Source organism: Oncorhynchus masou, chromosome 3, assembly GCF_036934945.1.
Source record: "Oncorhynchus masou masou isolate Uvic2021 chromosome 3, UVic_Omas_1.1, whole genome shotgun sequence".
Classification (NCBI taxonomy): Eukaryota; Metazoa; Chordata; class Actinopteri; order Salmoniformes; family Salmonidae; genus Oncorhynchus; species Oncorhynchus masou.
In genome coordinates, this window is record NC_088214.1 from 29,917,964 (window position 1) to 29,942,909 (window position 24,946).

At 39.5% G+C, this 24,946-nt stretch overlaps 1 pseudogene; it reads right to left on the minus strand.

Moving 5' to 3' along the window:
• Positions 1-5,149: 5,149 nt before the first annotated feature.
• The window catches only part of LOC135507053 (aspartate--tRNA ligase, mitochondrial-like), a 28,758-nt pseudogene continuing 8,961 nt past the window's right edge, over positions 5,150-24,946 (minus strand).

The following is a 24,946-nucleotide window of genomic DNA, read 5'->3' on the forward strand; positions in this document are numbered from 1 at the left end:
TACTGTGGGTTCACCAGCTGACCAAATGGATTCCCACTGTGAACACGAGCAATGCTGCAGCAGCATCAGTTTCTACTTCTACTACTGTTTCAATATCCAAATATGAAAGGAGACATCCCTCAATGATGCAAGATGGTTGTTATATGACGTCCTTTGGTCAATCCGAATGATTCTGTTGTGCCGTTTGAGTAGAGCACCTTCACCTTGTCACCATGACAAAAGTGCTCCCTTTAACCATATGAATATATAAAATGTAATTTGGAACGTGTAAAATACTATTTTTTATGATATTGTAAACATGGTGTACTTTGTTAATAGGCTATATTGTTGTATGTGTGAAATGAGAAGTATTTTGTCATTTCTGCATTGCCTAGCCCCATTGAATAAAAAGTATTTCTTCTCGCTCAACAATTTTTTTTTTTTACAATTTAAACACACTTAGCATAGACAATGTCATTATTGTTGTAGTCTTAGGCCATTGGTCGCCAACCAGTCGATCTTCAATGCATTCCTAGTCGATCACCAAATATTTATGTAGAAAAGCCAACAAACGATAAAGGCTTTTTTAAAAACGTGTTGAGCTGCTGTCGGTAGGTGCACTTGATTCAAAAGTCCTGCGCACCGGGTAAGCAAAGTGTTCCCATGAGACAAACTCCGCCTGCCCGGCGGACCGGCAAATCTGTGACTTAAATCGAGTGCATCTACTGCGCTGCTCAATCCGATAGCTCAAATCACCATCAGTGTTGCCAATTTAGCGACTCAGTCGCTATATTTAGCAAGTATTCAGTCCTGATGCAGCAGTCCCTCCCAGCTGCAGTCAGAGCAGGAGATGTTCGCCCCTCCACGTCCAGACTGCAAATGAATCGCGCATGCAGGAACCAGCATGCTGGCTGATCCCGGCCTGGCTTACATTTAAAAAAAACTATTAACCTGAATTAGGGCAAGACTAGTTATCATAATTTTCTTACATTGCCATTGACAGTTTTTTTCTATTGTCTCTTTTTGGTCCATTTTGATTGTTAATGTAGATTGTATACAACAAAAAAATAAAAAATGTTATGGTTAAACATTTTCATGTTTTGCTGTGACTTGTTGGAGGCTCCTAAGTGGACCATAAGGTTAAAAACCAAACCAAATTAAGAAAATTAAAATAAAAAACGAAGTAACTCCGCCAGAGTGTCTTTTTTGGGTCACTTTTGCCGGTCCCAAGTCCGGATAAAGGAGGAGGCTTGGAATTGTGACATAATTATTATTCTTTTTTTTAATCGACAGAAGTTCATTTGTAGTTCTTAACATATTTAGGGTGTTTTTTACTCACTTTTTGCCTCTCCCACAATGTTATTCCTCACTCCTACAGTGTCCATCACAATTACATGTACATGGACAATTATGTAAATTAGGTGATGACTTTGAGGACAGCCAATAGCTACTTTCCTTACTGAGGAGTTGGCAACACTGATCACCATGGCTACAGAGCTTCCATGACCCTGGCCACAGCCAAGTTTAATAGGCTACTAGCCTACGTAAGATTGAATAACTTTTTAAACCATGACCACAGAGAGACTGTCAACAAATACAGCAAAGAGCTGCTGTTTTTATGAGTGAGTTCATGTTTAAATTTATATTCAGCACTGTCACTGTTTATATTCAACACTATTACAAAAAGTGCTTCTCTGTACTTCCGCTCGGGCTGCAGCTGTAATTATTGAGTAGCCAAGTATCGATAGCCCTGCGTTTTATTATTATTAGAAGCTCATCGTGTCGATTTTAATATTAAGGAATATTTACTTTCTGATCATAGGAACAACATGAATTTGTGCATGAGGCATATGCGGTGCGCCTCGGGTTTCGCCATCAGGTGGAAGACGGTGTCCTCTGGTCAGTCTCAGGAACGAGAGCGCAGGGACCATGAGAGGCGGTTAGGAAAAATAGTTTTGAACATTAAAAAAATCCAACTCTGAATTACAAGTCGGAAACTCGGGCGTCTTTCTAGAGCTCCAGCTTTTTGACCTGAAGATCACTGACGTCGTGATTTGACCTCATTGACCATCAGATACAGGTATCATCAGTCCAGTAAAATAAAAAAGCGAATTATTTAAATTCATGCTACACAGTGCCACACAAGTGCCAAACCAACTGATCTATTTTGTTATCAAAGCTTGAGTTCTGAAATATAATATGGTCTGATTAACAATATTGGCAGGCCAATCACATAGCCAATATGCTGTGATAATGTATTAGGCCTACTGCCCAAACCTCATTCCTACACAACTGTTTGTGTGAGGTTAATGTAAAAAAAAATATTTAAAAAAATCTGAGCAGTAGATCTCAGCTTGCTTTTTGACTTTGAAAGTGATCTTGACTCAGAAAAGGTTGATAACCACTGTCTTAGGCAATCCATCTTCATTATCACAGTAGCACCTTCAAGTGCCTCTCAGGCCTTATTGGAAAAAGTATATGGCATTGGACTTGGTAGTACATACAAGTCCAATGTACATACAACACTACCATTCAAAAGTTTGGGTTCACTTAGAAATTTCTGTGTTTCTGAAAAAATAGCACATTTTTTGTCCATTAAAATAACATAAAATTGATCAGAAATACAGAATAGGCATTGTTAATTTAATGTTTTAAATTACTATTGTAGCTGGAAACGGCAGATTTTTAATGGAATATCTACATAGGCGTACAGATGCCCATCATCAGCAACCATCACTCCTTTGTTCCAATGGCACATTGTGTTAGCTAATCCAAGTTTATAATTTTAAAAGGCTAATTTATCATTAGAAAACCATTTTTAAATGATGTTAGCACAGCTGAAAACTGTTGTGTTGATTAAAGAAGCAATTAAACTGGCCTTCTTTAGACTAGTTGAGTATCTGGAGCATCAGCATTTGTGTGTTCGATTACAGGATCAAAATGGGCAGAAACAAATAACTTTCTTCTGAAACCCGTCAGTCTGTTCTTGTCCTGAGAAATGAAGGCTATTCCATGCGAGAAATTGCCAAGAAACTGAAGATCTTGTACAACGCTGTGTACTACTCCCTTCACAGAACAGCGCAAACTGGCTCTTACCAGAATAGAAAGAGGAGTGGGAGGCCCAGGTACACAACTGAGCAAGAGGACAAGTACATTAGAGTGTCTAGTTTGAGAAACAGACACCTCACAAGTCCTCAACTGGCAGCTTCATTAAATAGTTCCCACAAAACATCAGTCTCAACGTCAACAGGGAAGAGGCGACTCCAGAAGCCTGGCCTTCTAGGCAGAGTTTCCATGAAAAAGCCGTATCTCAGACTGGCCAATAAAAAGAAAAGATTAAGATGGGCAAAAGAACACAGACACTGGACAGAGGAAGGTTGGAAAAAAGTGTTTTGGACAGATTAATCTAAGTTTGAGGTTGTCAAGCATGGTAGAGGCAATGTGATGGTCTGGGGGTGCTTTGGTGGTGGTAAAGTGGGAGATTTGTACAGGGTAAAAGGGATCTTGAAGAAGGAAGGCTATCACTCCATTTTGCAATGCCATACCCTGTGGACGTCACATAATTAGAGCCAAGTTCAGGACAATGACCCGAAGCACAGCTCCAAACTATGAAAGAACTATTTAGGGAAGAAGCAGTCAGCTGGTATTCTGTCTATAATGGAGTGGCCAGCACTGTCACCGGATCTCAACCCTATTGAGCTGTTGTGGGAGCAGCTTGACTGTATGGTACGTAAGAAGCGCCCATCAAGCCAATCCAACTTGTGGGAGGTGCATCAGGAAGCATGGGGTGAAATCTCTTCAGATTACCTCAACAAATTGACAACTAGAATGCCAAAGGTCTGCAAGGCTGCAATTGCTGCAAATGGAGGATTCTTTGACGAAAGCAAAGTTTGAATTATTATTTCGATTGAAAAACATTATTTATAACCTTGTCAACATCTTGACTATATTTCCTATTCATTTTGCAACTAATTTCATGTATTTTCATGGAAAACAAGGACATTTCTAAGTGACCCCAAACATTTGAACGGTAGTCTATCTTTTAAGCTAAGGATCCCATCTCCTGCTTCCAGACAATTCACCACCTACATTACAAGGGCTGGATTTGCACCAAAGAAATGACATGTCAGCACAAGGCATGTACAGAATCTAGTATAATGATTAGCCTCGGATACATTGTCTACTGGTATCTTTTTTAATTTTGAGAACATATAGCTGAACAATATGTAAACAGCATGTGAGTTAAGCTATTCTCTGCTTCAGATGCACCATGTCAATGTGTGCATTGCAAATGCCCATAAGGCTAATGCCATCATACTGTAGGTCAGTGGTTCCCAACTCCGATCCTCGAGTACCCCCAACAGAACAGTTTTATTGTATCCCTGGCCAAACACACCTGATTCAAAGGGTCAACTAATCATCAGGTCCTCAATGAGTTGAATCAGGTATGTTTGTCCGGAGCTACAACAACAATGTGTGCCGTTGGAAGTACTGATAATGGTGTTGCATGCTGCGAAATGGGTTCACATGGCTGATATCCTGAAAGAATTGTGACAATCAAATAAAACAATATAATTGGAGCGCTTATGACTGAACAAAAAGGTCATGTTCATTTGAAAATACAACACAGAAACACAGACAAATGAGAGACAGACTCCCTTCCCCTCTTTATTGCAGGACTGTGATATGTGATTAATCAACATTAACACTAGTTCATCTTGAATAATAGTTAAGATAACAATTAAAACGTGTTTTTTTTAATTACCTAAATGAATCAACACTTTCATATAATTTCAAAGTGTACAAGTAAGCGAAGTCATATGTAAAGGTTAGACATTTTAGTAACAAGAAGGCTATTATTACTAAAATGTAATTTCAGGTGAACAAAAAAAGTCAATACCAGTGGCCAACCTCACTCCATTGATCCCTGATCTACTGGGTGAGCAGACTTCTGTTCCAGCCCAGTAATAGCACACTTGATTATTAACTAATTAAGTTTGATACATTGAATCAGGTATGTTAGTACTGGGCTGGAACAGAAGCCTGCACACCCAGCAGGGTTGGCCTGCTCCAGGTGTAATAGTTGTATACATTGTGTGACTTTTAAACTGTATTTTTGTTCACAAACTTTGCTAACATAGGTACACATATAATCCATGGTATACAAGGATCATTCTCTTGGGACATTCATTGGGACCTCTTCATCTTCAGACAGGTTTTGGCACTTCTCTTTATCTGAGGACAGAAAACATCACAAAGAAACAGCCTACATTATACTCAAGTTACAGTAGACAACCCTGAATATTATGTTGCTATATCTCTCTGTCCACAGTTTCTTGCTAGGGACTGGAACTGGAAAATTGTTTCATAATATCCTCCCACAAAGGTACCTGCCATATCCGAGAAGCCTAATCTCCCTTCTCTGACAGCTGAAAGTGCTAGCTAATCCTTTCACAATCTTCCATGGCTGTTAGCTAGCTACCTACCTAGCTAAATCAAATCAAATTGTATTTGTCACATGTGAAATGTTACAGTGAAATGCTTACTTACAAGCCCTTAATCAACAATGCAGTTTTAAGAAAATACACCCCCCCCCCAAAAGAAAAAGTAAGAGATAAGAATAACAAATAATTAAAGAGCAGCAGTAAATAATAATAGCGGGGTTAATAGCGGGGTTATATACAGGGGGAGTCAATGTGCGTGGACACCGGTGTCAAGGTAATCAAGGCTCTCAACCTGCTCCACTACAGCCCCATCATTGAGAATGGGGGTGTGCTCAGTCCTCCTTTTCCTATAGTCCACAATCATCTCATTTGTCTTGATCTCATTGAGGGAGAGGTTGTTGTTCTTGCACCACACAATCAGGTCTTTGATCTCCTCCCTGTAGGCTGTCTCATTGTTGTAGTTGCAATGAAAAAATACAACAAGATAGCTAACTAGCTAATATGAAGTCAACAAGTCAACAAGATGTTGATATTTAATTCACATAGCTAGCTACAGTATATAAAATTAGCTAACTATCGAACATTACGTACCAGCTCATTTGAGATAGCCTGCACACTAAGCTTCTGTATCAAGCTAGTTAGTTAATAATACATCTCTTTCAAAATATATTTACTTACTTGAATAGGTTCTCCCACTGACTCCGTTTTCTGGGTCCATAATAGTGGGCCATCTTCCCAAAGTGTCTGACGGTAGCAAAACTTTGGAGGATTTCCAACAGACTGAGTTTGGTCTTACAACATGGTGTTTGGTACAGTTGTTAGATGATTTGTGATGCAACTGCAAGCCTTCTATACAAAACCCCAATCCAGCCAAACAAGCTGACATTTCAGGCGGTCTTTTCAAACACTAAAAGTGCATTATGATACTGCAATGTAACTAGATAAATACATAGCCTCTCCCTAATGTGTATAACTAACATTGCATCTGACGATAAGGTTTGATAGGATGTAACATTAGCCAGCTTGCAACATTAGCCATGGTTCAATTCGAACTGGCTAGCTAAGATCTCAACTTATTTTAATTTGCTAGGTAAAGTGTAACCATACTGTCTTTACAAGCAAATCATTATGATTGCATATTTACAGCAGAAAATGTTGTATTTTTAACACAAACACAATTTTTTGATAATAAAAGGTATCTACACTCAAGCTGGCCATGTTTGTGCAATGTTCATATACAGCCTACACTTGTTGGGATATTAGTTCTAGGATTTGTCCCCTGGGAAAGATCTAACAGTGGACATAAGCAGAGACCAGACAAAACTAGACAGTTGTAGAATATTGTGTTGACAGCTGAGCTGACTGAAGACCTGGCATTCAAATTGCATTTGTTGATAGTCCCAGTTGGTTTTCGAACGTTGCAGCTCCGCCAGCTCACAGTAAAAACTTGACCTTTTTCAAACACAATTTTCTTGTTGTCTGCTTGTTTTAGACAATTAAAAACTACATTTAAGAAATGTACAACATTTGTAAAGATGACATTTAAACATGGCCTGCTTCCAATTAGAAACAATTAATATTGTAGGGCGTCCCTCGTGACTCTTTCATGATGATGCTTGCAGCCACTTGAGTGAGTGCTACCTAGCTAATAATCTAGCAAAGACCAACAACACAAACTAATGGACTTTACAGCTACAGGTAGTGAGTGGCGTCACAAACGGACTATACTAAACAAGTTTAAATGGCTGACCTGTGATAAAATATTTTCCACACATGTAGCCTACTTGGACACCAGGTTGCCACATTTTCCACTCTCCCATGCCTAATAGCCTGAAGCCACAAGACTCTTTTCACAGGCTCTATTTCCCAACCTGGGTCAGGAGGTTTCACCTGGTTACATGTACATTGAACACCACAGCAGCTTTTCGGCATTTTTTGTTTTTTCTGTTTAACTAAAAATCAACAACAAAGTTTTAATGGGGTGCAATGGGAAAGAATGTTTGTTTTCCCAATTCATGGGCGTGGTCGAGGGGAATTCATTCTTATGATGTGAATATCAACTTGGAGTATATCATTTCCACCAGTGGTGTAGTGGAGGGTATACGCAGAAATATGCCGTGTACCCACTTTTTCTTTTTGGTGGGCATTACATATACTCACTTCTTAATCCCCACAATGCATATCAAAGTAGTGGTTTGAAGGTATACACCGCCGTATCAATTAATAAGGTTGATGGGACAGATCCGAATGTTTAGCTTAAAATGTTGACAAACTATTGTTTCACATTTTAAGCACACCAATGTGCACTCTGTGGTAGGCCTTCCAAAATACAATTTGAAAATACTGTTCTAAAATGTGCACCGCACATGCAAGTAGTTTCATTGCCTGAGATGGAAATATCCGTTTGAAATTTAGAAAGAGGGGAGATCTATAGATGCAACAATTATCATGGGTTCCTCATATGACTGGGGTAATGCCTTTGGCTGCTAGACAATTAAAGAAAGTTTTTATAAAATAATTGCCTCCACGTTTCTATGGTGGGATTTTGGCTATTGTCTACTTTGAAGCAAGGTAAGACATGCCTCATAATATGAAGTAAAATGTCCAGGTTTCAAACTATTAAGGAACAGGAAAAATATAGCGATGCTAATGATAGGCCTAACTGTCTTCTGGTAGATGGAAAAAACCTTTTCAATTAAACTAGATACAAAGTAGCCTATACCTACCTGGCATAATGATATCATGACGATGTGCATCAATTCAGTGGCAATTTGTTTTGCAAACTCCATCTCATGCGCACTACAGAAACACCACTAACCAAACAACCATGCTTGCTGCCTGCTCAGTTGAATTAAAGGTTAACTACACTCAAAAATCTACATTTTGGTCAACGGCCTTTCTTTCAATTATTATAGCAGCTGTGAACAGATTTGTTTTTCTAACAATAATATGTTTCAATATCGTAAAATGCATTTGCTAACAACCTGTTGTCGTATTCGCGTGGCTGTTGTCATCAACCAGAAACAGGGTATGCTGTCTTCTCAACGTTCTTTTTACTTCATTACTCAAAATGATGACACCGAAGCAGACATGCATTTTCACTGTGAAAGAGGCTTATCTATGTTGGTTGGTGATACAGATTTGGATGCGTACTTGCACTTTGAAAAGTGATGATGTTGAGGTGAGTGAAATAAGTCAACAGCAAATATATGTTTGGTGTTGTTGATGTTTGATGCTGTGAAACCTAAGGAATAGCGCTTGTTAATCTTAACAAGTCATGTCATGATAGCTTGGTTGGTACAGGTGAGTACATCAGCAGTGGAGCTCAAATGATTGACCCCTGTCTTATGGAAATAGTTGCTGTGTTTAGCTGTATATAGTCACCTAACTATATAGTTGGTTGTTTTGTTTCTGCTGATGTAATTCATATGGGAACTGCCCATTTGCTTGCTATAGCTAGCTAACTAGTTAGTCTGTCAGGCAAGAAAAGTTGAGTGTAGCGGTAAATTCACTAGCCAGCCATACAGACACCCAGATAACTAGTCAACGAAATGAAGGCTAGTGTCTTCGTTTTTATCTGTTGGGTTTAGGTTATGGTTTCTTAGGTATAGCTATTCATAGGCTATACATTGCCTCGGTTTTCCTATTATTTGACAGTTTAGCTATCGCATTAGGTTAGTAGATGCCCGCGCAGTGGAGCTCATAAGATGAGTTGGATATTTGTTTACATAGCCAACTAACCTGTTGCTTGTTTTTCCGGTTTCTACCGATGCAATTAATTTGGAAACTGTCCCAGCTTTGTAACTAATCGGCGAACATTGGCGAACTCTGTAGTTAGTCTGTCAGACAAGAAAGCAAAAGTTGATGACCGAGAGAGTGACAGTGGAATGGGAGACGTGTAACTGTATCACACAATTTATTATGGAAACTCCATATTAGGAAGAGTGTGTGTATGGTTGAGAAAAATAAACAGGAAGGAAGAGCTAGACTGTGTGAGAGAGAGAGATTATGTTCCTGACCACTATTGTATCCTATTTGTTGCTCCTCTCCTCTCCCTCTCTTACTCTGTTCCTCTAGGTCAGTGAAAGCAGAAGGAAGTGATGTGAAGTCAGGGCTCAACAGCCGAAGGCAGGGAGGAAGGAAGAGGAGTTAGACATGATTAGAGGGATAGAGATGTGGAGCAAGGACGGAGGAGTAGAGCGAGAGGAGAGTGAAGAGGAGAGGAGGAAGAGGGAGAAGGATAGGAAAAGAAGGGAGAGGGATAGGAAGAGGAGGGATAGGAAGAGGAGGGATAGGAAGAGGAGGGAGAGGATGAATCAGAGGGAGAAGAGGAGGAAGAGGGAGAGCACGCTTGAGTGTGTCTGCCCCAAGTCCTGCCATTCACCCTTGTACCACACAGCCTGTATCACACAGTGGTAGGGGATTTGGAGTTGTTTTTAAAAGTGGCAGGAACTTAAATCTGTTCCAGACATTGTATTGGATTATAACAAGAAAATGGGCGGGGTTGAAAATCTTGACCAACTGAGGAGCTATTACAATGTTGGACGCACAGGCAGAAAATGGTGGAAGTATGCATTTTGAGAGATGCTCAACATTTTCATCATAAATGTGTACATTGTGTGGGACACCCTGCAAAGGCCTCTTCCCAGAAACTGCAGGTGCTGGTCCCTGAAGGCATTCAAAATGCAGCTTGTGCATTCCCTTTGTGATATGGCAGGAAGTGGGGAACCAAGAGTATGGATCCAAAGCATGTGGACTTGTTGTAACTCATTTGGAAGCAGGTGAAGTTTGAAGGGCTCAAGAGAGGGTGTGTGGTGTGCATCTTCTGCAACGTTGTTGCAGAAGTAAGAATCATTGTCAATCAATGTGTGGATATTGAAATACTTTCTGAATATCGTCCTCTGGTCACATTTTGGATAGTTGTATTTATTTATATGTAAATAATATTTATAAGTATAATATATTATACTTGGTACATTTTAAGTGAGTAATTTTGTCAAATTTACTAGAATTTAAAATCTCTGAAGGTTTTTATGTTGTGTTGGGTGTTCATGAATGTGGTGTCACATTAAAGAGGTGGTGCTCTTTAAAAGTAAGTTAATTTATAATTGTCATTTGTTATTTGTTTATGAGCTATGTCTGTTTGTTTGAAATGTGTGAGAAAATGAGCTTTATCTTGAAAATTCTCAGTAATCTACAGCATCATTCTAGAATTCTATTGGGGTCTGAAGGGTTTAGCATTGTTGTGGACATAGAACATCCAGTTTGTTGTTTTTCTATTAAAAAAGTGTGACTTTGAGAGTAAAAACCTGAAAGAAATGGTAAAAATCCATTTGACAGCCTCATTTACCTATTTCAATAGTAGGCCTACTATTAGCCTACTTGCTCAGTACAGCTTGGGTTGACCTGACTGTGAAAGACCAATATGGGATTCATCATTTTAGATATTTCAGAGTGTATTTCACTGTTTGTCATATAATTTTTCACAAAGGGCACCTTCACTTGCTGGGTCAGCTGTTTGGGAAATGTTTGGCAAAATTAGAGTATACTCACTTTTCGAGATATCATTTGTCGTGGCAATTTCCTGTATTACTAAATGAGGAGAGTATACAAACCACACACAAGTCAGAGTTATATTTTAAAGTCCATCTTTAATTATATGAGCTTCACCATAGCCTTTTGACTCTCAGATCAATTCAGGGTCTATAAATGAATTCTCTGAGAGTGCTTACAAAACAATACTTAGTATCTTTTATAGCCAAGATACACCCCTGTCAACTCACATGACGAGCCACAGATCTTAGGAACTTCACAAAGGGCCTTTTACTTGAGAGAGGAGTATCCCATAGCCAGATAGCATTAGCTATAAATTATCGTTCAGTTTGGTCTCTTAGACGAGGTTCTACTTCTCGTTCTTGGTACTTAATAGTACCAAAACATTATCCAATGGCATATATCAATTGTCAATTCTAGATGCACCCATCTCAAATACACCCCCTCCTGGACAAGGTCATATACTAGGTCAAGATTCATGCAACATCAGAGGGGTAATACAATGGTTCCAGACACTGCCATACTCCTCCCCCCAATGGGAAAAGGAGGGAGTGACTGGAGGACAGACATGGTGGAGCCCTTCACATGGTTTAGGAATAGTTACAGACACATTCAAATATGAAGACAATGTTCAAACCTGACTTCTCCCTTTCTGATATTCTGCATATTACCAGACATGTAAAAGACAAGCCTGACCTCTCCCCTCTCTGGGCCCCAAGTGACTTTCCCCTAGAGAAGAAAGGAAAATGCAACTGCCAACAGTATAGTCTAAAAGAATACATTCTAATGACAAGTACAAAGTAAATAAAACATCTTATTTATCTATGTTACCTAACTAATTCTGATTCAGCTATGACACATTACACCACTGGTTTTCACGGTAACATGTCTTTACATGATGTGTTAAAATGTACATGTTGTGATAAAAAATAGTTGCACGCTACTTTCGCAGTAAGGTGTCTCATGAACCACATTCCAGCCAAAGGTACTTATTGCTATCTTGGCATAACTGTGATTTGACAGAGAAATATCAGCTAGCTACACTAAGCAAAAATCTAAACGCACATGTAACACATGTAAAGTGTTGGCCCCATGTTTCATGAGCTGAAATAAAAGATCCCAGAAATGTTCCATACTCACAAAAAGCTTATTTCTCTCAAATTTAGCAGTACATCCAACCGGCCTCACAACTGCAGACCATGCATATGGCATTGTGTGGGCGAGCTGTTATCTGATGTCAACGTTGTGAACAGAGTGCCCCATGGTGGCAGTGAGGTTATGGTATGGGCAGGCATTACGGACAATGAACACAATTGAATTCTATCAATGGCAATTTGAATTCACAGAAATACGGTGACGAGATCCTGATGCCCATTGTCATGCCATTCATCCACCGTCATCACCTCATAGCCTGCAAACTAACCAGCCATGATACCCATTGAGCATATTTGGGATTCTCTGGATCGACGTGTACGACAGAATGTTCCAGTTCCTACCAAGAGAAACACACCCCCCCCCCCCCCCAAAAAAACACATTAAACCACACACCAAAGTCCACTCTCATTTGGGCTTCAGTAATGGCCGCTGCATTTCTTAATGAGCACCAGAAGAAACGCATGCGGAATAGGTGAGTGCAGTTCACATTTAAGAAAGATATTTATGAATGTGTTTAGGCTAAAACTCCCCCTCCCCCAAGACTGGGATATGTCTCACATGGCACCCTATTCCCAACATAACAGACTACTTTTGACCAGAGCCCTACGGAACTATATAGGGGATAGGGTGCCATTTGGGATGCAGCCTGAGTAACCACAGTACAGTATCCACTTTGACCATAATGACCACCTGTGTAGCAATACCTCTGGATATTATTTGCTCAAGCAGCATATCAATTTTCTGCCTAATTCAACATAGAGCTTAATAGCTTATTACTCACTTGCACCATTTCATTTGCTCTTAACCATATCGTTTTGTTTTTACTTGAAACATTCAGAAATTAGTTACATTTTATATTTTCACAACAATATGAGATTCTATATTTCCAAAATGCTTTTCATAACCTACCAACAAAATAAAATGATAATTTCTAAAAAATACATTACATTTTACTTAGACCATGAAACTACGCCTCAGTTTTCAATGAAAGTGAACGAATGACTACGTTAGCTTCAAACCGCCTCCACTAAATTGACATTTCAGTAAATAGCATTCAACAGTCACTCACTGAGTGACTTCCAATGTTCAATGTGTCAAAAATCTAACAATGTGCCATAAATCTAACATTCTGCTTGACAATGTGTTGCTGCTTACTGCTATGTAAGCACTGATTGGTTTAAACCCCGAACCAGCTACTCTGAAACGCAGAGGAGGAAGAGCGAGAGCTTTTTGAGTATTGTGAATATCAGTTCAATGTCTTGAGTGTGGGTGATGAAGGCTTTCTTCTCCAGGTACAAGCAGCCAATTCTTGGATTATTATCCGGTAAGGGCTTTTCTGGAAGTAATTTACAGCTCCCCAGCCACCCATCAGCAGCGAGCGTGTCCGTGAGTGTGCTTCATGTCTTGTTTAGGAGCAAGTCTCTGTCATCACAACAAGCACCCTCCTCTATCTCCATTCCGAGGCTGCCACTTCTGCACAGCATCACATCAACACAGAGCACTGAGACAACCAAGACCTTCACTGTAAATGAGGAGCAGTGAGAGAATACAAAGAAGCACTAGAACACTGAGATTATATTCCAACACATCTGAGGTCACAGCTAATATCCAACAAATAAATGATTAAGTATAATGTTGATATTTTACAGTGTATGAAAATACATTTGAATTGGAGTTCAATTGTTATTGCAGATTCTACTTTTAACTAGCTTGACGATGATCTGCCCTCAATTTGACCTCCATATTCATTTTTTAATATACATTGTCACAAAATGCATACATAGATGCAATTGTTGGTTACAGAGGAGCCATACACAAGAGCCATATACAAGTCCACGGTTCAAATGGTTATCTATTAACAGGCAGCTCTACCTTGGTGACATTACACACACAAAAATACATAGTTCATTAAAGCTCCTCTAAATCATTTTCACTCTACAGGGACCATTCAGAGACTATCAGGTCAATACTGCCCTCTACAGACAAAACATAATTTGAATTGCTCTTGATATGTCAAGCTCCACAGGTAAATAGTCCATGTTCACACCACACAGGGAGTAGAAAAAAAGAAATGATAGATGACGAAATGCTGTTTAAGCTAAAGCTGCATGTGTAAGTTTATCAGTGAAGCTCAGACATTTTATTGAGAGTGGAAATTAGATGGGCACTTTATCTTTGATAGAGGTCAAGCCTCACAAGGAAAATGGCAGCAGGATAAGATAGGGGGATTAAGACAGTCTTGTAATTACAGACCACAGAAAAATTATGCAAAACATCATCAATCAATGCTTGAGGTCATACTAATACCTGGGCAGAGTGTATGATGGGACATGGCATGGAATTTCGTTCAGTACTTCCAACGGTGGCTATCTCCTCAACCAGGTGCAGTCTTTGGAAACATATTCAAATGGTATGTTTAATTGACTCTCATAGTACACCTGTATTATAATCGTCGGGTCGTTCCATGAAATGAGCGCCTTTTGCATCCATTTGATATATTAAGTAAAAATTGTGCACTAATATTGCATTTTAAAAGCCTGTTATATTACATTTTAAAAGCCTGTTATATACACTTCTAGGAGAATTTTAACCCATTTGTTCCCAAAATGTTTCAAAATGTCCTAGTTATTTTGTTGCTTTGACAAAGCCATTTCTGAAGACTATTATTTATGTATTAATGTGATTAGTGATTCATTTACCTATGTCCCTCATTTTAAGGTCAACCCTGTTATTAAAATGAGAGTTCAGTTCACATATGTGAAACAATTTTTTTTTTATATATTTTTCTTTTCGAAAGGAACATTGAACATCTAATATTCAAATTAGAGAGTAAAAGGAGAGCTGGTTTTACTCTTCTTTTATTAAACATTTTCTTGTGTTTTGTGGTAGAAAACTGAGCTGGTCGAGCATAACACGTCAACCCTGTTGCCCATAGATAGACGGGCTAGAAATGTTTTAATAATTTCCTTTTTTATGCGAAGCTTGCATTCAATTGCCACTCCCTGTTGCACACAACACGCTTCCATTCCTCTGTCACAAGGGGTTTTAAGATGAAATCATCAACCCTGTTACTTTATTTGGCACTATTTCTTTTTATTTAACCTTTTGAGATGGGAATTATTATTTTATTTTTTATGAAGCTGAATTCTTTAAGAAAGAATGTGAAAATTAAGTGAAATCAGTTGTTTTTTTTACCAAGTTACACTTCTCAAAAGGCACCGAATTTGTGGAACGACCCTAGTACACTTGTGTATTTCTTCTTTTTCTTCTGTTTTTATATAAGAGCATGAGAACAATTTGACCCAAAATTAGAGGGGGGCGATTGTGAAGTACAGGCTCAAGGTTATCCCAGGTAAGGTGTTACTGGCTGCTCTAACAGAGCTCTAATACGAGCTGCCAACCTGTTCCGACACTGTGTGCATCCCAAGTGGCACCTTTTTCCTGATGTAGTTCACTATAGAGGGAAAAGGATGCCATTTGGGATGCACTCTTTCACATTAATGGCATGAATAGAATTTCAAAACATCCCCAGGACAATAGTCACTATTTTGATAACTTAAAAAAAAAACTTGTCAGAAGCATTGTATAAATCTCGATGAATAAAATGACCTGAAATATCACAGTGGATACATCTGAAAAATGTGCAGTTATTAAAAAATAAAATAGAAGTGGTAGCTTAGCAGATTGGATCTATTTGAACTCTGTTATAACTGATGTGTCCTGCACTTTTATATCTCAGGATGGTGGCGACATCCATCATAACACCACAGAGACAGAATGTGTTGCATATGGCAGCGAGAATATGGGCTGTGTCCCAAATGGCAACCTATTCCCTTTGTAGTGCACTACTTTTGAGCAGAGCCATATAAGCCCTGTTCACAAGTAGCGCACTACATAGAGAGTAACGTGCGATATTGGATGCAGCGTAGTAATAATTCCAGTTAATCACTGTCAGCAGATGCCGGTATTAATAACTATTCACTCATGGTCGCCGGCATACCATGTCATAAATGATTGTGTGTAGAATTTATGAATCTGAGAAACAAATTAAGCTGGAGGAAGGCATGTGCCATTGGTTTGATAGTAGAGGACGAGGGGTGTAGTATTTAGGATTCTCAACATATCCCTTTCCTGTCCTCTCAACCAAGTCATTGCATGCACAGAGAGCAGAGAACAGGGGTGCTAAAAAATGCATTCTATGTATTATTTATGCAACTTTCACAGCAGTGCGAGCTGCAGAGACTGAAAATGCACCTTGTCGGCTTTTGGTCCCCACGTTGAAATCGATGGAAAGCCTTGCTAACCTGCCACCAGCCACATGAGCGATTGAATTCAAATAGACATTGAGTCTTAAAATACTTCTGCAAGGAAACTGGGGGGGGTGACACTTTCAACGCACTGTTGCCACCTTGTAGTTCAGTTCTGCTCCCACCACCAATGAATAGTCATCTGTATTCTCAAACAGCAGGTCTACATATCATTGCAGAGCAGGGCCCCATTTCTATATGTGTCTTGTCCTGGGGATGTTTCACTCAGGCTTCTTCATGTCTGAGCAACCATGCAAGCACTAATTTATTGACATGAAATAACTGTCATTACATCTGATGCACACACACTTTGTTTGATCCACCATGGTCAGAAAGAGTGAGTGCCTGAGTGACGCACGCAGTTGCAAGCATCAGTCAGACCACACACCAGCTATAAGGGAGGTGGTGTCTAGCTCACCATCCATTTCACAGAGTGTTTACACTATTAAAGAGTTAGGCCCAAGGTTCCTAAGCTCGTTCTCTCAGATCCGGTTTCCCCCCAAGGTATTACAAGAGGAATTTTACCACATCTTTAAGATCAAAGAGGGGCTCAACATGGTAATGACGCAGAGCCCTATGGAATTTTAATTGATACATTTGAATGTTGACAAGATTCATAGGAAAGTAAGAAGTCTCCATCAAAAACTAAATTGGAATAATGTGCAAGAACCAAGGACATGTCGTTCTGATTGTGAATTCAGTACGGTTTATTTTTCTATATATTTTTTATGTATTTCTAATTACCCCTTTGAAAATCCATGCTATTAGGATCCATCCTAGTAATGTAAAAACCACCAGCACACTGATAATCTTGATGGTTCAAACAATATAATACATCTTATTTCAACATAATGTAAAAGTTAAGTGCTTCTTGGTATAATGCAACCTAAAGTCACACAGAGCATATCTTGGTTGCAAAATGATGGATATTTGTATTTCCCTGAGAGAAATTCTCCTAAGGATGTTCCACCATAAAGTGAAACCTACCATGACCAGACCCTTACTGTTTGAGCCAAGAAAATGTCTCTCCTTCACACTCCCTGCCTGCAGAGCTGTTTAGAACCATATATAAACCAGACTCACAATTCCCCCAGTCTAATAAACAACACTTTTCTCTATTCTTTCAAATAGCATGCAGTGGTAGACTGCTGTGTCTAATTTCACATTGCAAATATTAGAGTGAGGATTATACACACTTGGCTATGCCAAAATATGATTCAGTTCACTGTATCAACAACTCCCCACTTGGCCATGCCTTTTCATGCTTTTCTCTAAATGTTGTCACTTCAAGTCAGTAAATTATAATTCCAAATGGTTCCCTGACACTGATGAATCAATAAGCCAACCATTAGAATGATACTTTATTGATTCTAAACGTCAGCTCTCTCAACAGGAAAATATATTCTAAAAGTAATGTGATAATTTCTGTTCGACATACAGTGGAAGTCGGAAGTTTACATACACTTAGATTGGAGTCATTAAAACTCATTTTTCAACCACTCCACACATTTCCTGTTAACAAACTATAGCTTTGGCAAGTCGGTTAGGACTTTATCTACTTTGTGCATGACTCAAGTAATTTTTCCAACAATTGTTTACAGACAGATTATTTCACTTATTATTCACTGTATCCCAATTCCAGTGGGTCAGAAGTTAACATACACTAAGTTGATTGTGCCTTTAAACAGCTTGGGAAATTATGTCATGGCTTTAGCATCTTCTGATAGGCTAATTGACATAATTTGAGTCAATTGGAGGTGTACCTGTGGATGTATTTCAAGGCCTACCTTGAAACTCAGTGCCTCTTTGTTTGACATCATGGAAAAATCTAAAGAAATCAGCCAAGACCTCAGAAAAAATATTGTAGACCTCCACATGTCTGGTTCATCCTTGGTAGCAATTTCCAAATTACTAAAGGTACCACGTTCATCTGTACAAACAATAATACGCAAGTGTAAACACCATGGGACCACTCAGCCGTCATACCGTCCAGGAAGGAGACGCGTTGTCTCCTAGAGATGAATGTACTTTGGTGTGAAAAGTGCATATCAATCCCAGAACAGCAGCAAAGGACCTCGTGAAGATGCTGGAGGAAACGGGTACAGATGTATCTATATCCACAGTAAAACGAGACCCCTATCGACATAACCTGAAAAGACGCTCAGCAAGGAAGAAGCCACTGCTCCAAAACCGCCATAAAAAAGCCAGACTATGGTTTTTAACTGCACATGGGGACAAAGATCGTACTTTTTGGAGAAATGTCCTCTGGTCTGATGAAACAAAAATACAACTGATTGGCCATCATTATGTTTGGAGGAACAAGGGGGAGACTTGCAAGCGGAAGAACAACATCGCAACCGTGGCAGCATCATGTTGTGGGGATGCTTTGCTGCAGGAGGGACAGGTGCACTTCACAAAATAGATGGCTTCATGAGGTAGGAAAATTATGTGGGTATTTTGAAGCAACACCTCAAGACATCAGTCAGGAAGATAAAGCTTGGTCGCAAATGGGTCTTCATGGACAATGACCCCAAGCATACTTCCAAAGTTGTGGCAACATGGCTTAAGGACAACAAAGTCAAGGTATTGGAGTGGCCATCACAAAGCCCTGACCTCAATCCCATAGAAAATTTGTGGGCAGAACTGAAAAGCGGAGGCGAGCAAGGAGGCCTAAAAACCTGACTCAGTTACACCAGCTCTGGCAGGAGGAATGAGACAAAATTCACCCAACTTATTGTAGGAAGCTTGTTGAAGGCTACCCGCAACATTTGACCCAAGTTAAACAATTTAAAGGCAGTGCTACCAAATACTAATTGAGTATGTAAACTTCTGACCCACTGGGAATCTGATGAAAGAAATAAAAACTGAAATAAATCATTATCTCTACTAATTCTCTCTACTATTATTCTAACATTTCACATTCTTAAAATAAAGTGGTGATTCTAAATGACCTAAAACAGGGAATTTTTACTGGGATTACATGTGAGGAATTGTGAAAAACTGAGTTCAAATTTAATTGGCTAAGGTGTATGTTAACTTCCGTCTTCAGCTGTATAAAGTTTAATAAATTGTGTCTCAGCTTATATTTGCATTGTATGACAGGTGATGGGGAAGAATCAGAATTAGTTGGTAACATAGGTAAGATGTTTTATATTCATTATATGTTTGTAAGTTACTTCTCATCAGAATGTTTATTTTTGTATAATACTGTGGCCGGGTTGCAGTCATCTGTTTTCTGTCAGGACTACGTTACTTGGGCCGCAGAGAGGGGAGAGGTCAAGCGTGTATCTCTTGGCTCCACAATGCCTATTTGATATATGCCTGTTGATAGGTTTTGTTTTATGGTTCTGAGAGCGAGAAAAGAACATCGTTTAGGAGACAAAGCTGAATGATAATTTATGGCCAATGCTGTCTGGCTATGTGTGTCTTTGCTATAAAGGATCTCAGTTGCAATGTGTAAGGACTCTCAGAGAATTCATTTATAGACACCGAATTGATCTGAGAGTCACAGGGTTGTGATGGAGCTCATATAATTAAAGATGGACTTTATGATAACTCTGACTTGTGTGTGGTTTGCTCTCATGATTTGGTAAATACAGGAAATTTCCACGACACAGGGCAGAAAACTGGGACCCATTTGAAACTGTCCAAACAGGGTGCTCTGAAGTCTTGATAGTGATGTGTTCCTGCCTGCCTTCCTGCCTGCCCACCCTCAGTTTATTATTACAATGCAGTATAGATCCTTGCCTTGAGACCTGCTGGCATTACTCAGATGCCTAACAACACTTGGCACAGGTGACTCAGGCTGTCCTGCTTTATATTCACTCAGTGTGATACCTAAATAGCATAGCAATCCCATAATGCTTTGCATTTGACAGATTTTTATAAATCTAATATAGCCTGTGCACTAAGTGTTATTGCTTGTAATATGATGTGAAACTGTCTCTGGGTTTTATAGGAACAATAGCTGTAATGATAATTGAGAAACCTTGCACCAGAACAGTGTGATTGGTATATTTGCGCTCCATTGTACTCAGTCCATGGTTGTACGTGAGAACTTATACAATTGTCAGCTCACTTTCAGCAAAGGAAAGAGAAAATGTCAACTGAGACTTATAGTATAAACATCAACACCTAAAAATGGCAGGGACATACTGTATCCTGGACAAAGATTTTAAAGATGAAAGAAATTGGCATTTTAGACCATCATACCATCTGCATGATATCAATAGACATCTAGGGTAGAGTGAATGGAGTGGTTTTATTTCTCACCCTTTCATTTAAAAAAACACATTGATGTGTATGTGCCATTATTGTTGCCAAAACCCCTCAATCTTCAGAGGAGAGACAGAAAGCAGATATCCTTCTGAGAGTTAAATATTAACGATAGTATCAATAAGGTTTGATAAAGCCAATGGCTAATTGATTTAAACATCATCTCTCGCACAAGATGCAGAGGTAACTATTTAACTTGGTCAAAAACAAATATTCCCCACAATAAAATATCTATATATACACTGTATGCATTATATTCTACACTCAAAATGTTGGAAAGCAATACACATTTGAATATATACAAAGCAGGCCATATTTCCTGTATTGATCACCTTACTATTCCAACGTCCTGGGGAATGTTTGCAACCAGTAAAAGAGCCCTTAATGTCTCCCCGAGAACCGCATATTACTAAATGATTGACATGCACAAACCAGATTGGATAACTGTACCCAATTATTCCAGCAGCATCCAAGTAAACTGTGCTAGAATTTAAGCAACCCCTAAGCATATTCAGATTTGTTTTTTGAAACAATTACAATTTGTGGTACTCTGTTCTGTTGTTATTCTGCTTATAAAAGCTACATAAGCTTGCAATTATAAAATGTCTCTTTCAAATTACATCATGGTGATTTAGATGCTTCTATTTGTTTCCACTGTATCTAACCATGTCTAAGGCATGCCTAATCAATGATCCAGTCCTACACCACACGTCCAACTACCCACTGCTCTGGAAGTCAGTTCTTATTGGTAAATACTGTATGTCCAAAAGCTGAAGAACATACGAACATCCAGCTACTTTCCGCAGGTGCTGGAGTTGTAGGCAAACTCATGGAAAACAGAAAGGAAAACACTGCTGCTCATGCTCCCAGGTGATATTTATTTACAACGTTTCGAACCCTTGGGTCTTCATCAGGCATCCATATCCCAGGTGGGGGTGGAATGTCCTATATATATAGGGGCAGTACTCAGTGACAATACTGTATGTCAACATAGAATATTCCATTTGTTTATATTTGTCCACAGAATACATTAGCGCCCTGGTGCCGTCTAGTTCTTGTGACTGTACCTTAGAGTCCCGAGCATACTGTGACACAAGCTGCTAGAATATTGACAGAAACTGACATCCGCTGACATGACAATCTCTCATTTCATCTTCAAAACATTGTGACGGATGGCAGGAGAGAGAGCACGCTCAATTTGTCTGAAGGAATGGATACTGAAAATGTTAGAGATAAAATTGCTAACTATTGCTGATACTGATCGGTGCTGAGCAAGATAATAAATTACAGGGAGAAAAATATATGCTGCTACATACATACATTAATTCTAGACTAATTACATCCTAATTAATGTGAATACACAAACTGTCAAAATAAATGTACAATTGGATGTAGCAGAAAATGACACATTGCAATCTTCCTATTTTATTTTTGGTCAAGTGCTTTCCATAACAAATGTCCATTAGGGACAAAGGATGTGCCAGAGAGCTCATTATCCCAGGGCTTGTCTCAGAGATGCCGGTAGAAACTCCCCGACCGCATCAACCTGGATTACACTCTTGAGACTGCTTGTCCTAAGAGATTACAAAATGTTTGGAATTATACAGAGTCTCATTAAATTGAGGACGATGGTAGCTGAGCTGCTGGAATTCATTATAATTATGCCTCAGTCATGGTTATGCAGTGTTACTTTCAACTTGCAAGCTCACACCATTTTGCAGAGGGTGAACATCATTGTCCTCTCTTTGCCCTTTTGTGTTTGATGCATAATTGTTCATGGACCACAGGTAATTTGGCACGCCAGTGACAGTGAATAAATTCACAATTCACAGCTTCAACGTTTTGTAAAAATATGCAGCAAGACAATATGTCTACAGTCAGTAGCCTTGCAATGCTATTCATTTTGCACCAAGTGCCTTCCCTCTGCAATGCACATACATGAAAAGGCATAGTCGGCCCTCACATCACGATGTGGAACTAGTGTGGGTTGGCTCTGAGGGTTGCATCAGCTCTCTTTCTTTTCACTGCCCTCTCAACACTGACTGTGGATAGACATGCGAGTCATTCCCCTTTCCTCAGCCATCCTCTTAGCCAAAAACCTACTTAAAAAATAACATTTTTGAACTTCCCTCTATGGTCGCCAAGGCATGGGAAAAGCCTCTCTCCACCACTTCCATCTTCACCCCTCAGACGACAGACAAAATGGCATCCAGGACAGGCTGTAGTGTTGGCTGTATTTTGTGCACTAATGAGAACATCTGTGTGGTACCCGCCAGCCTTAGCAACTGTCTCCTAGCAAAGGTGGCATGCGGCTTGGGCAGGCAGCTGTGGTTGTAAAAGTGTCCGTTTACACTGGCACGGAGGTTACATCAGCATGGCACTAAAATAACTCTGCAGTCAGAAGGGGAATTAATACATTCTCACTGACTTTTTTTCTTTATTTCAATCTCCAGAATTTAACTGGTCTCTTAAGTTCCCTTTCTGTGTATTTTTTTGGTGTGGAATTTAATCTTGTAGAAAAACAACATTGGAGGTGATTGACCTCACTACTTGATTCAGTAGTGAGGTGGTAAAGATTTTGTAAAATGTGATCTGTAGGTTGAATGTTCAATGTATGTGAGGCTTACTGTACTAGAGGTTATTGTAGTACCCTGGATAAATGTTTTTAACCTTAATTGCTTCAGTTAATGCCATGTTGTCTGAGATAAGGTTGTCTGAGGGGAAACATTTTACAATATCAAATGGTACAATGCTCCCCCCTATTGGACATTCCATGTTTTCACAAAGTCTGAGTAACAGATTTGATGCATAATGTATACAGGATTTTATTGTGTGGCATGAGAATTATAAGCAAGAAACATGAATTTGTCAAACCATAACAATTTAATGGTGACAGTGTCTTCTGTCTACATTGTATATATATTATTTCACTTTCAGGACAGTAGTTTGACTAGCAGAGGAGCTGCCCCTGAGAACAACTGCAAGCAAGCAAAAAAGCAGAATTTCCGAAATGGAGCCAACTAGAAAAGTCTTCAACCAGAAACTGGAGCCAAGTGGAAACATCAATATATGAGTAAGTATCAGCTTCAGGACAACAGTGTAAACTGGGTTTAAGTTGTGGAGACGTGGAAACGACCGTTCCAGCTCCGACACCACAGGCCGACACATAATTTATACTGGTGCGATTAATGGTCATCCACGGCTCGCACAAACCTAAAGTGCCAGCATGTCTAGCGACAATATTCTCCAGGAGAATCGAATAGAAGCGCATCTGACACCCGTTCAGACTGCTCCCAATTCTAATTCACATATATAAGTCACGGTACTTTGTCGTCCCACATCTCCCCAATGTAAACCCACCTTTAATATGAGTCAGAGTCTCAGCTTTAGGACAAAGGTGTAACAGCAATGTATATTTCTCCTGGTTCCCTTCGCCATCTGCTGGCCAGTTGACAGAGATGTGATAGGGTTTCAGCTAATTTTCAGAGACAAAATCTGGGGCATGACTCATCAGGTCATGGCCCCTGAATGATTTGGGGAAGGCAATCACGTCCCTGATGTTGGGGGTTCCGACTATAATGGACACTAGGCGGTCCAAACCTAGAGAAGAAGTGAACGGGGGATTTTAGTTAGGGGAATGAAATGATGACTCACAAATGATGCATCACACTTGGCTGCAGGAAGACAAAGGGCCTGGTCTACTAAGTCTACAACTTACCATCTGTAGGACAGATGGTGAAATACCAAAGCATGAGAGAAACAGCTGGGTTTGTCAGTTATGATGGTTCCTATGGCTGATTAACCCCATGCAATCCCACCATGAGGGGGAGCCCCAGAGTCCAGTGCCTCTCGCAGGTGAGACAGGAGAGACGGATCGTCCTGGAAGACAGAACAAACCAGTCAGGGCCCGGTTTCCCAAAAACATCTTAAAGGGATACTACTCCTGGATACCATTTTTGTCTCTGCATCCAGTATGAATGAAGATAAAGGAAGTTTTGTGAGCCATTGCTAATTAGTCTATGGTATCTAGTAGCATTCTTCCAGTTATTGTGCTAACGCTAGTAAGCAATTGCGCTAATGCCAGTGACCAACTTTTTCAGAAAATAAAAGATCAACACCAAACTGATCCTTTGGTCATATGTAAGGCGATCAAAACAAAATGCAGAGGCAATCTACACCAGTCACATCTGCACCTGTAACGCTAGCTTAGTGTGCAACAACTGGTGGTGGTGA